Raw genomic sequence first — 11,259 nt, 5'->3', positions numbered from 1 at the left:
TGTGTTTTGGTTGGCAGGGCAGGTCAGAACAGGACAAAAGCTTGGACATTGTCAGAGGCAACATTTCCCTTGTGGCATAATCTTTAGGAGGGTCAAACAGTGTAGGTTCAGTAAGCTCTGGTACTAATCAAGATAAATGTGCACGCACACTGCCACAGATATTGGTGTACTCAAAACTGCAATGTCGAGCTCCCCTCTTCCCCCCAGCAGTCCGTGCAGTGTTGGTAGATCCACGACGCACTTGCTGTGACATAAGGGCATCTGGTGATGAACTCCAGCTGCTGCGCTCTGCCCAAGGAGGACCTCAAAATAAGAAACTAAATATTTGCACTAATACAAAATATCCTATATATAGAAATCCCCCCCCCCCCAAATTTCATTTAAATGTGATTACCTTTAAAATAAAATTGATTACGACATGATTGCTGATTTATAGATAATGAGGGTACAGGAAACTTAGCAATCCCTAACATTTACGGGAAGAATCCCAAATTAAATTCAGCATAAATTTTGTAACCTTGTATGTTGCCCCCACATAATAGAGCAATTCCTGGTATTTTTTAAGTTACAGAATTCGTATACAAAACATTACAATAAAAAATCGCCCTTTTTAGTTTTTCATATACAAAAGATACTTCAACATGTTATATTTGCATTTTCTTTTCATTTGGCTCACAACATCTGAACCACTCTTGGGGTTTTACTTTAGCAAACTATTTTAAGACCTACATCAGGTAAGTACATATCCTTTGTGGTGTTGTTATTCTTTCAAGGTGGTGGTGGTGGTGGTGGTGGTGGTCCTTCCTCCTGCATTGCTAATACTAGTCTTACCATTAATGGTTGACCTTTCTGAGTAAACTGCCAGCCAGAAAATTGGTACTCGACTGTAACAGGGAAAAAAAGGGTACTAACACTCTTGGGAATTATCAGTGGACTCTCTGTGAGCCCCCCACTCCTTCAAGCAACTTCAGTATACAGCACATAGGTGTCCATCCCTTAAAGGGAAAAAGAAAATGGTTCCAAGACTACAAGCTACAACTCTTCATGAGACTTCACATAAGGTAACCTATCACAACCACCAAAATAGGTGTCATCCATTAACAATGGCCCCTGTGAGCATGCAGAAGTGTGGCATGGACTCGACTAGTGCTTGAGGGAACTGACACCATAAATCCTGCTAGGCTTTACATAAAGCTGTAAGAGTACGAAGGGGTGGAGATCTTTTCTGTGCAGCACATTGCAAGGCATCCCACGTATGCTCAATGTTCTTGTCTAGGAGTTTGGTGGGCAGCGGAAGTGTTTTAACTCGGAAAAGGCTTCCTGGAGCCACTGTGTAGCAATTTTGACTGTGTGAGGCATCGCATTGTCTTGCTGGAACTGCCAAAGTGTCGTAATGCACAATGGACAAGTGGATGCAGGTGATCAGACAGGAGGCTTATTTATGTCTCGCCTGTCAGTCATGTCTAGACATGTAAGGGGTTCCATATCGCTTCAGCTGCACAAAAACCACACCATTAGAGTCTCCACCAGCTTGAACAGTCCCCTGCTGACATGCAGGGTCCATGGATTCATAAGGTTGTCTCCATAACCATAAACGTCCCTCTGCTTGATACAGTTTGACAGGAGACTCGTCTGACCAGGCAACGTGTCCAGTCAACAACAGTCCAATGACTGTTGATGGGCCCAGGCAAGGCATAAAGCTTTGTGTCGTGCAGTCATCTGGGGTAAACGAGTGGGCCTTTGTCTCTGAAAAGTCCATACCGATGATTCGTTGAATGGTTTGCATGGTGACACTTGATGGCCCAGCATTGAAATCTGGATTAGCGGAAGGGTTGCACTTGTCGTGCTGAATGATTCTCTTGTCATTGTTGGCCCCGTTTTTGCAGGATCCTTCTCCGGCTGCAGCAATACTGTAGATTTGATGTTTTAAGAGATTCCTGGCATACTAGTGAAATGTTTGTACGGGAAAATCACCACTTCATTGCTACCTCAGAGATGCTCTGTCCCATCGCTCGTGTGATGACTATAACACCATGTTCAAATGTGCTTAAATCTTGATAACCTGCCATTTTAGTGGCAGTAGCCAGTCTAACAATTGTCACACTTGTCTTATGTGTGTTGCTGACTGCAGTGCCTTATGCTGCCTGTGTACATCTATCTCTGTATTTGAATATGTGCGCCTGTGCCAGTTTCTTTGGCAGTTCAGTGTATAATCTCCTAGAGTTAATACAGTTTATCTAGAGACTTCTTAAACACACCTCATACGTAACCAGGAGATGTTCCAATATCCAGAATTTTGTAATTCATTGAAAGGGTCAATTGAGCTCTAGGTTTCAATCAAAAGTTCCTCAACACTTGTATCACCTTTTGTAGTATATGTTATCAATATCTCTGCATCTCCAACCAACCATTTATACATTTCCTGCAATATGTTACTATTTGTGAGTATATTACCACATTTATGATGGCAGTGGGGATGTATGCCATCTCTTCCTGGTCCCGAGGCAGTGGAGCAATGTGTGCCACAGGTAAAGAAATTTTGAAGAACTTTTGGTATTGTTAAAAATAAAACATTTTTATATAAACATATTGTTTTAAAGTTACTTCATTTTGTGACCAAAAATGTCATAATTATATGCTTACCTCACTTCTGACATCCTCTAAGTAATTATGTGGATCATATATATATTGGATGACTTATACCCTATTGTATTGAATGAGATCACCTCAATGTGTACTGCAGTAAATATTAATTTATCATTAGTAACAACCGGTAGAAATGTACCAGTAGCAACAGAAGATGGGAATTGATCACCTGTCAAATCTCTATCTTGACTGGTTCATCACTAGTTGATTCACACTATATTGTGATTTCTTCAGTTGGGGTTCAGTTTCCTTTGTAAACACTAAGTATTTGTACAGTCTTAACTGAAACTTGTTCCAAAGTATTTCCATTTGATCTTTATGCACAGGAGCTTTCTCTGGTGAACTAACATGTAAGTGTTCCATATTGCTGTGTGTTTCTTCCTTAGTCTGAATGACTATCTGAATTGCGTACCTGTGTTGTTAAATATAAGGCGTGTTTTTAAAGTAAGTACCATTTTGAAATTCTGCCACAACAGCACTACAGTTGGCATTTGGCACATGTGCAGTGTTGGCAAGCCCACAGATGCCATTCAGCATGTTTGTAAATATTTGAAATTCCTCCTCTGATTGAGAATCCTGCCAACTATGAAATACATTTTGATTAATTTTCTTTGTGCTTAAAGGCTTGATAGCAGCTGAAATTTGTCTGATCAGTAGTGTGTGGAGAAAACAGTGATGGGAGGGTACAAAAATGAGATTTTAAAGATGGCCGTATGATGACGAATGAAATGAATGACCTTCACTCATTACCGACGAATTGGTGCAGGAAGTTGAAATTTCTACATTATGTGATGAGTTCATCTACATCCATACTCCGCAAGCCACCTAACGGTGTGTGGCGGAGGGTACCCTGAGTACCTCTATCGGTTCTCCCTTCTATTCCAGTCTCGTATTGTACGTGGAAAGGAGGATTGTCGGTATGCTTCTGTGTGGGCTCTAATCTCTCTGATTTTATCCTCATGGTATCTTCGCAAGATATACGTGGGAGGGAGCAATATACTGCTTGACTCTTCGGTGAAGGTATGTTCTCGAAACTTTAACAAAAGCCCGTACCGAGCTACTGAGCGTCTCTCCTGCAGAGTCTTCCACTGGAGTTTATCTATCATCTCCGTAACGCTTTCACAATTACTAAATGGTCCTGTAACGAAGCGCGCTGCTCTCTGTTGGATCTTCTCCATCTCTTCTATCAACCCTATCTGGTACGGATCCCACACTGCTGAGCAGTATTCAAGCAGTGGGCGAACAAGCGTACTGTAACCTACTTCCTTTGTTGCCGGATTGCATTTCCTTAGGATTCTTCCAATGAATCTGTCTGGCATCTGCTTTACCGACGATCAACTTTATATGATCATTCCATTTTAAATCACTCCTAATGGGTACTCCCAGATAATTTATGGAATTAACTGCTTCCAGTTGCTGACCTGCTATTTTGTGGCTAAATGATAAGGGACCTTTCTTTCTGTGTATTCGCAAGTGTCGAGAAATAAGCTTTATGTAGCTGTTAAATAAATTATCAAAATTGGTGCTCTCACTGGGCACTGAAACTTTTGGCTGTAGGCAAATGTTAAGCCAGTTTTTTTACTTTCCTAGAGTGATGCAGTGAAGAGGGAATGAGTGTTGAAGCCAAATAGTCACAAGCAGTCCTGTTACATCAGATACAAAGAAGCAATACATGGGACGGCGGCATTTATCAGCCAAGCAAGTGATGTCCAAGCAAACAGTCAGCCCAGAAAATTGTATGTACTGTTTTTTGGGACAGGAAGGGGCGTTGCTTGTAGATTTTTTGCCTCAGTGACACCATAATATAAAATTTATTGTGAGGCCTTTAAAAAAAAAAACTGTGCTCAGCAATTCAAAACAGTGACATGCTGAGTAAGATCATTTGGCTGGGAACAACTTGATCATCCTCCATGCAGATTTGATCTGTGCGCAGTGTCAGCCACACGTTACATTTGCAGCAGCATCTGGGTGGTCAGTGCCACAATGTCAAAATGACCACATTGCAGTGGTTGTGTAATCATGCAGCAGATTTCTAAGAGGGTGGTATTCAAAAGCTGATTGTAGGATACGGTAATTGCCTTAAGGGTATAAGTTTATGTAGAAAAGTAGAATAAAGTACAGGTTTTCACGTAAAAAATAAGACTGCTAAGTAAAGGCTACATTTTTATTTTAAAACAACTCACTTTTCCGTGGTTTGTTTATGCTTCCGTTTAATTGCCACATAGAGATAGTGAACACTTATCAGTATTTAAGCTTTTGGGCAAAGACCTTCCGTAGAAGCAGAACTCCCTCACATTCACACTGCAGCTCATGAACACACGGATTGTGTTTAATGCCTGTAGACAGTAGCCATGTGTGTTGTTGTTGTTGTTGTTGTTGTCGTCGTCGTCGTCGTCGTCGTCGTCGTGTCTAAGAATTATACTGCGAAGGACAGACTTAGTCCAAAAGCTTAAATATTTCTAGTATTCTTTTTCATTGTACCTGTGTATGAGTTGGCACCGCCTCTACATGGTGAGCAGCAGTTTATCCATACTGCTGTTATTCCATCCTGGACTGTCCATTGTTTTCTTTTGCCTTTCATTTAATTGATAAGTTAAACAGTTTGTCTATTGTAGATAAGTTTCCTTTTGTGTTGAAAAAACTTTTGTTCATTTATGACAACACCTGCCCAGTAGATTCAAGTGAAACAGAGTGACTATAACATCGGTGAGTCACTACTGGACTCAGCTGACTCATACAGACATCTGGTTGTAACACTTTGTTGGGGTATGAAACGGGATGATCTCATAGGCTCAGTTTTGGGTAAAGCAGGTGGTAGAGTTCAGTTTATTGGTAGAATACTGTGTAAGTGCAATCACTCTATAAAGGAGATTGCTGACAAGTCATATGTGACCATTTCTAGTATATTGTTCAGGTGTGTGGGATCCATACCAAGTACGAGTGATGGGGATTTAAATGTACACAGGTTTGTTTGATCTGCGGGAGATTGTTAGAGAGATACTGATGAAACTGAACTGGCAGACTATTGAAGACAGATGTAAACTATCCTGAGAAAGTCTACCAAAGAAGTTTCAAGGGATTGTTGAGGGTAAGGTTAGAACAATTACACCACCGCGCGTGCGTGGACACCTCACCCACTCACTCACTCACTCACTCACTCACCCACTCACCCACTCACTCACTCGAACTGCTATTCACTCGATAATTTCAAATTATCTTCAGTTTATGTAAGATCTTTTTTGAAAATAATAGTGAGTGGTAAATTTTGTGGCATTGTGATCAACGGCATTTTTTCTTGTTGAATTTCTTGACTAGATTGATTATGAGTCGCCATGAAAAATTCAGTTGTTTCTTCTTGGGGAAATGATACTGAATATTGTAAAACAATTTTAATTACTAAATATATAGGACTTAGTCTTGATTGATATATTATTAAATATGCTTTTATCACTTCCAGTTAATGTTAATTCTCTAGTGGTGTAAATGTTTAGATAGACTTCATTCACATCGTTTATCACACTACTTCCATATTACTTTATATCAAAGTCCAGTCTTCAGCTTTATATCATCTTAGACATAACTGCATTTTTTAGTTCCTTTCATGTCTCACAGCTGCTGAGCCTTGCACTGTTCGCAGTACTCACATACTTCACAGCTCTCATAAGTTCTCTCCACTCTGTTCATTTGGGAGTTGCAAAGTATTCTTCAGTAATTCTTATAGCAGTATTGGAATTGAAATTAAAACATTTTAATCTTAATGATTATCTTCCTCTTTCTTAGTTTCTAACAACTACTACTACTACTACTACTACTACTACTACTACTACACATTCTTTTTTCAGTGTAGTCGTCATATCAGAGATTATTCTTCTGTTTGTTTCTTCGAAATGATTTTTGACTGTTACTGATGACAGTTCACTTTTATTACTAAGACATTTTACATAAGTTTACAATTTTTCTTGCATCTTCATTGGTGATTTGTTCACTATTCTGAGCGCCCATCCCTTTTAGTAGTTGGTGTAGTGTTGATAGCTCCACGCCACACTCCCTGTGGCATAAAGGTGTCTGCTGGTGAACTACAACCACCACAAGCCACTTAAGGAGTACATCAAATAATACAAAACAACTTTGGAATCATTTTTTTGTGGAAACTCAACTATAAGGGTTAATACTTGCAGAATACAGAACTGTGTTACATGTAATGCTAGTCATAGAATGCCCTGCAGAGACATTTCCAAAAGAACTTCAATATATGTTGTGAAGTAGGTATTGAAATATGTCCTTTATCTTCACCCATGTTTTTTCCCCGAAACTAACATGGATGCTAACATCATAAAAGAGCCTTGGCGAAGATATCAAGGACTGTAACATTAGTAAAGAAGGGAGTCAGTTACATTTGTATTAAACAACCCACCAGAGCATATTGAACATGAAATTTATTCCCTTTGCTGATCAGCATGAGCCACTAACCTACTAGGAGGAAGTTGTGTGCATGTGCTACAATCTTAAATTATGCTAAAATATACTTTTTGTTCTTTACTTCAGTAATATTGACAGTGTGTTTAACATACACAAGGAATTCTTTCTTACATCTCTTTGGATTCCTTATTTGTCCAGAATCTTTATATCAAGTTTTTGTTGTGAAGGTAGTGTGTTCTCTACTTTGCACTGTTGGCACATTTCTTTAGGTTTTTTTTCTTTGAGGGGGGGGGGGGGCGGCATGCGTGCAGGAACAGGATGACAGAAGGGAGAGGGTGAAACCCAGTGCCAGTATTTAATAGCACCAAGGGGTTCAAATGGCTCTGAGCACTATGGGACTTAACATCTATGGTCATCAGTCCCCTAGAACTTAGAACTACTTAAACCTAAGGACATCACACAACACCCAGCCATCACGAGGCAGAGAAAATCCCTGACCCCCAGTGGGAATCGAACCCGGGCGTGGGAAGAGAGAACGCTACCGCACAACCACGATTTGCGGGCAGCACCAAGGGGGCTGCTGAGCTTAATGCCCCCATCCAACACACACACATCACCATCAACAGTAGAAAACGCTGCCAACAGCTTGTGGCATACACGTAGTCACCAGCCAAGTACAGGCCACACCTGATCTGATGAACTGGTGTGTCCACTGCAGCACAACTGTTGGGCTCAGCTGCAGTGAATGTGTTAAGACTGAATTAAAGAAATTTGTTGGACTACAGAGAATAGTTTCTTCAAAATATTCCTAAATTTTAGGTTATTTACTGTTAGCACTGTCATACAGTGTATATTTCATAATGCAGGCATTTCGTTGTATGGCACCTCCATGATGTAACAACACATAGGCACCTACACAACATTAAACAAAACCTGAAAATTTATAGTTATCTAATTGTACTAGTTCATGGAATTACTAGGTGGTGGGGTTGGAATGGCCTTCTGGGAAACCATTATAAAGGAACTAGACATGTTTTCAGGGGTCACATACAATTGGAAAAGCTGAGTAATTGATAAGCAAGAATAGAATATACATTGATTAGCTAAAACATTATGATCCCTGCCCACCATGATATTGTTTTGGTGTTGGGGATACAAGCCACAATTGAAGGAATCCACTGACATCAGTGACTTGCCAAAATACAGATTGTTATTGTCCGGCTTCTGGGAACAAGCATCTCAGAAATGACAAAGCTGGTTGGCTGTTCACACGCCACTGTCACAAGTATCTATTGGATAGCTGCTCCTCATCACAGAGCATGAAAGTCAGGGGCTCATCAGCTCTGTACAACAGGATAGGTCACAATATGTGGTTGATCGGATGATAGAGTATGATGCTGGTGTTCTGGCGTACATTGTTGAACATTAGGCTCAGCAACAGATGAATCCTCCATGTTCCCATGCAGATCCCACTATATTGCGAGTTACAATTGTATCTGGCAGGGATAATCAGGATTGGACCACGAGCCAATGGCAATGTGTAAATCTTCAGATGAATGATATGAGGGTCATTTCCAAATGCACCATCATCGAGGCAAATGGCTGCTCAAATTATGCACCACACAGTGGACACATTATTATGCTATAGGTCACATTGACCTGGGCTTCCATGGAACAACTGGTAGTAATCAAAGACACGACTAACATTATTGTGGACCTTCATGTCATACCTTCACTGAAGGCAGTGATACCTTCCAACAGCGTAACTGTCCAATGAAACACGGATTGGACACTGTTGCACACCAGCGCTCAAGATCCCAAACCACTGTCCCATAATTAACGAGACCTGTGCATATATATCTGGTGCCACACATCTCCAGAAACCTCCCAAGGATTTGCCAAATCCAAGCCCAGCAGTACTACTCCTGTAGTGTGTTCCACAAGTGGGGACCAAGATGCTGTTAAGTAGGTAGTATAATAATATTTTAGCTGATCAGTGAACAGTCATAAAAATGTGAAAATTACTGCAAGATGTTGTGAAAACTGCATCCCAGTGAGCATCAGTAGGAACTTGAATCAGATCAGGAATATAGATATCTTAGATGGGCGAAATACCACTAAACTTGAAGAATGTGACAGTTCTAAATTTGTGAATCATTAGTGTAATGTCATGTTAGCGAAATAAAAATTACTGGGGAATGGAAAGACTGGTAGGTGCCAACCTGAGGGAAGATCTGTTTGGTTTGCAGACAAATGTAGAACATGCGAGGCAACATGCAGTTCTTTCCGATCGCACGTCTATTGTGCATTAGCAGATACACCAAAGTGGCACACGACTTACAGCATTGGAACCGATTTTCTGCTAGCTATCTGCGTTGTACTTGCAGTCTCTCCAATTTTCCAAGATGGCAATGCCTCACCAGGGAAACTTTTAAGTCCTAAAAATACTCTGTGTTTGTCAGTTAAAGAGTCTGTAAAGTAATTGTGTTAGTTGCTGCAGTGAAGCATACTTGTCATGCCATTGAGCTGCCACTACTGTAATGTGTGATAATGGCAACTTTGTAGTCACATTCCAATATACCACTGCCGCATTCAGTTGCAAGTAGAGGGCAATAATATGAGAAACTCCAAGTGAAAGCTCGAAACAGAAGATGCTATCAATAAATGAACAATGAAATGTATTGTACATCTTAACAATAAATGAAAAATAGACTAGTTTGAATAAATTTTGATGGAAAGAATGATGAAGGAAATAAAAAACTCACTTAATAGCTATACCTGCTGGCCAAGATCTCACTGCTATTGCAGTCATCTGCTTGGATCATCAATGGTTCTATTGCTATGTTGAGACAGTGGGCTTTGTGCATAACTGTTTTCAAGTTTTTTGTACTGGCCTCACCAAAGTCCTCCAGACACTTTGGAGAACACTTTCCAGAGACAACAGTAAGGTATAATTGATTTTAAAATAGTTGTCTCCTTTGCAGATTTCTTATTGACAAATCCCCAAACAAGTTCAGTGGCGTTGAATTCAGTGTGCCACAGGCAACCACAGAAGTTTAATTTTGTCCAATGAGTGCAATACAATTTCCAGAAAGTATTCTTGTGACTTGATGTATGGTCACACGTACACCAGTAGGCCACATTTAGTAAATGATGTGGCATTTTTACTTTCCAGCTATTCACTAATAGAATCCTTTCTCCATGTCATAGAAAGATTTTGTGATACTGGCTTTTATCATTGTGCTCTGAGGCTTGATCTAAAACAATAGCAGATCTGTTGGGTAAGTTTTCGAGAATGCACCCAAATTGCTCACAGTGCCCAGCATCTTCTCAGAATGATAATATGCACCTTCATTTTGGCCAATAAGATATAAGCCAGCATTTTGCATGAACACATCTTCGTTCCCAATGTGGATCATGGTGATTCTTTTTCCAGAACCGGATGGTGTTTGAATCCATCCTTCCCAGCAGTTCCACTCTTGAACATGATAGTTTTATACATCTTTCGATGGACGAGGCATTTTTTGTTCCTGTCTCTCTACTTTCTGGAACGATTTGTACCATACCAACTCTCACCGGCACAATAACATTCAGTCCAGTGTTTTTCAAGTATCTTGTTTCGCACAAGAACTCATATTTCTATTCTGCTACTCTTGTCTTCCATCAGCACTGGTGGTTTTTTTAACTGTTTGTTTCTGAAGCAAATTTCTGAATAGCATGCCAAAGGATTCTTTCACTCATATAAGAAAAGTCTTTCACTTCAGTCTTCAACTTTTTCAATACAGCTGCAACTTTTGGAAACTGCTTTCCCACACACAAGTTGTGGATTCACCTCCTTGTGATTTCCGGTGTAAAATTGTCCAGTGCAAACTTCTGTTACGCCCTGGGAGTCCAAATTGGAGTGTGTTTTTCAAAAGTGCTACCAGCAGTTCAGTTAGCCTAATGAACGCATAGGGGAGTTAAAAAGAATGGGGTACTATGGTTGACCAGCTCCTTATAAGCCATACATTTCTGTAGTCAGTGCTAAGCGAAGCTCAAGGTTGTGTAAAGAGCGACACCACTGGACAGTGGATGACTGGACATGAGCGTTGAATCATGTTGTCCCTGTGGGAATCCAATGGGAGGGTTTGGGTTTGGCAGATGCCTGGAAAATGTTTTCCAGCATAATGTCTAAAGTGAAGGAAATGGTGTAAC

The sequence above is a fragment of the Schistocerca gregaria genome, chromosome 2 (genome assembly GCF_023897955.1).
Source record: "Schistocerca gregaria isolate iqSchGreg1 chromosome 2, iqSchGreg1.2, whole genome shotgun sequence".
Lineage (NCBI taxonomy): Eukaryota > Metazoa > Arthropoda > Insecta > Orthoptera > Acrididae > Schistocerca > Schistocerca gregaria.
Note: the sequence above shows the minus strand (reverse complement) of the source record.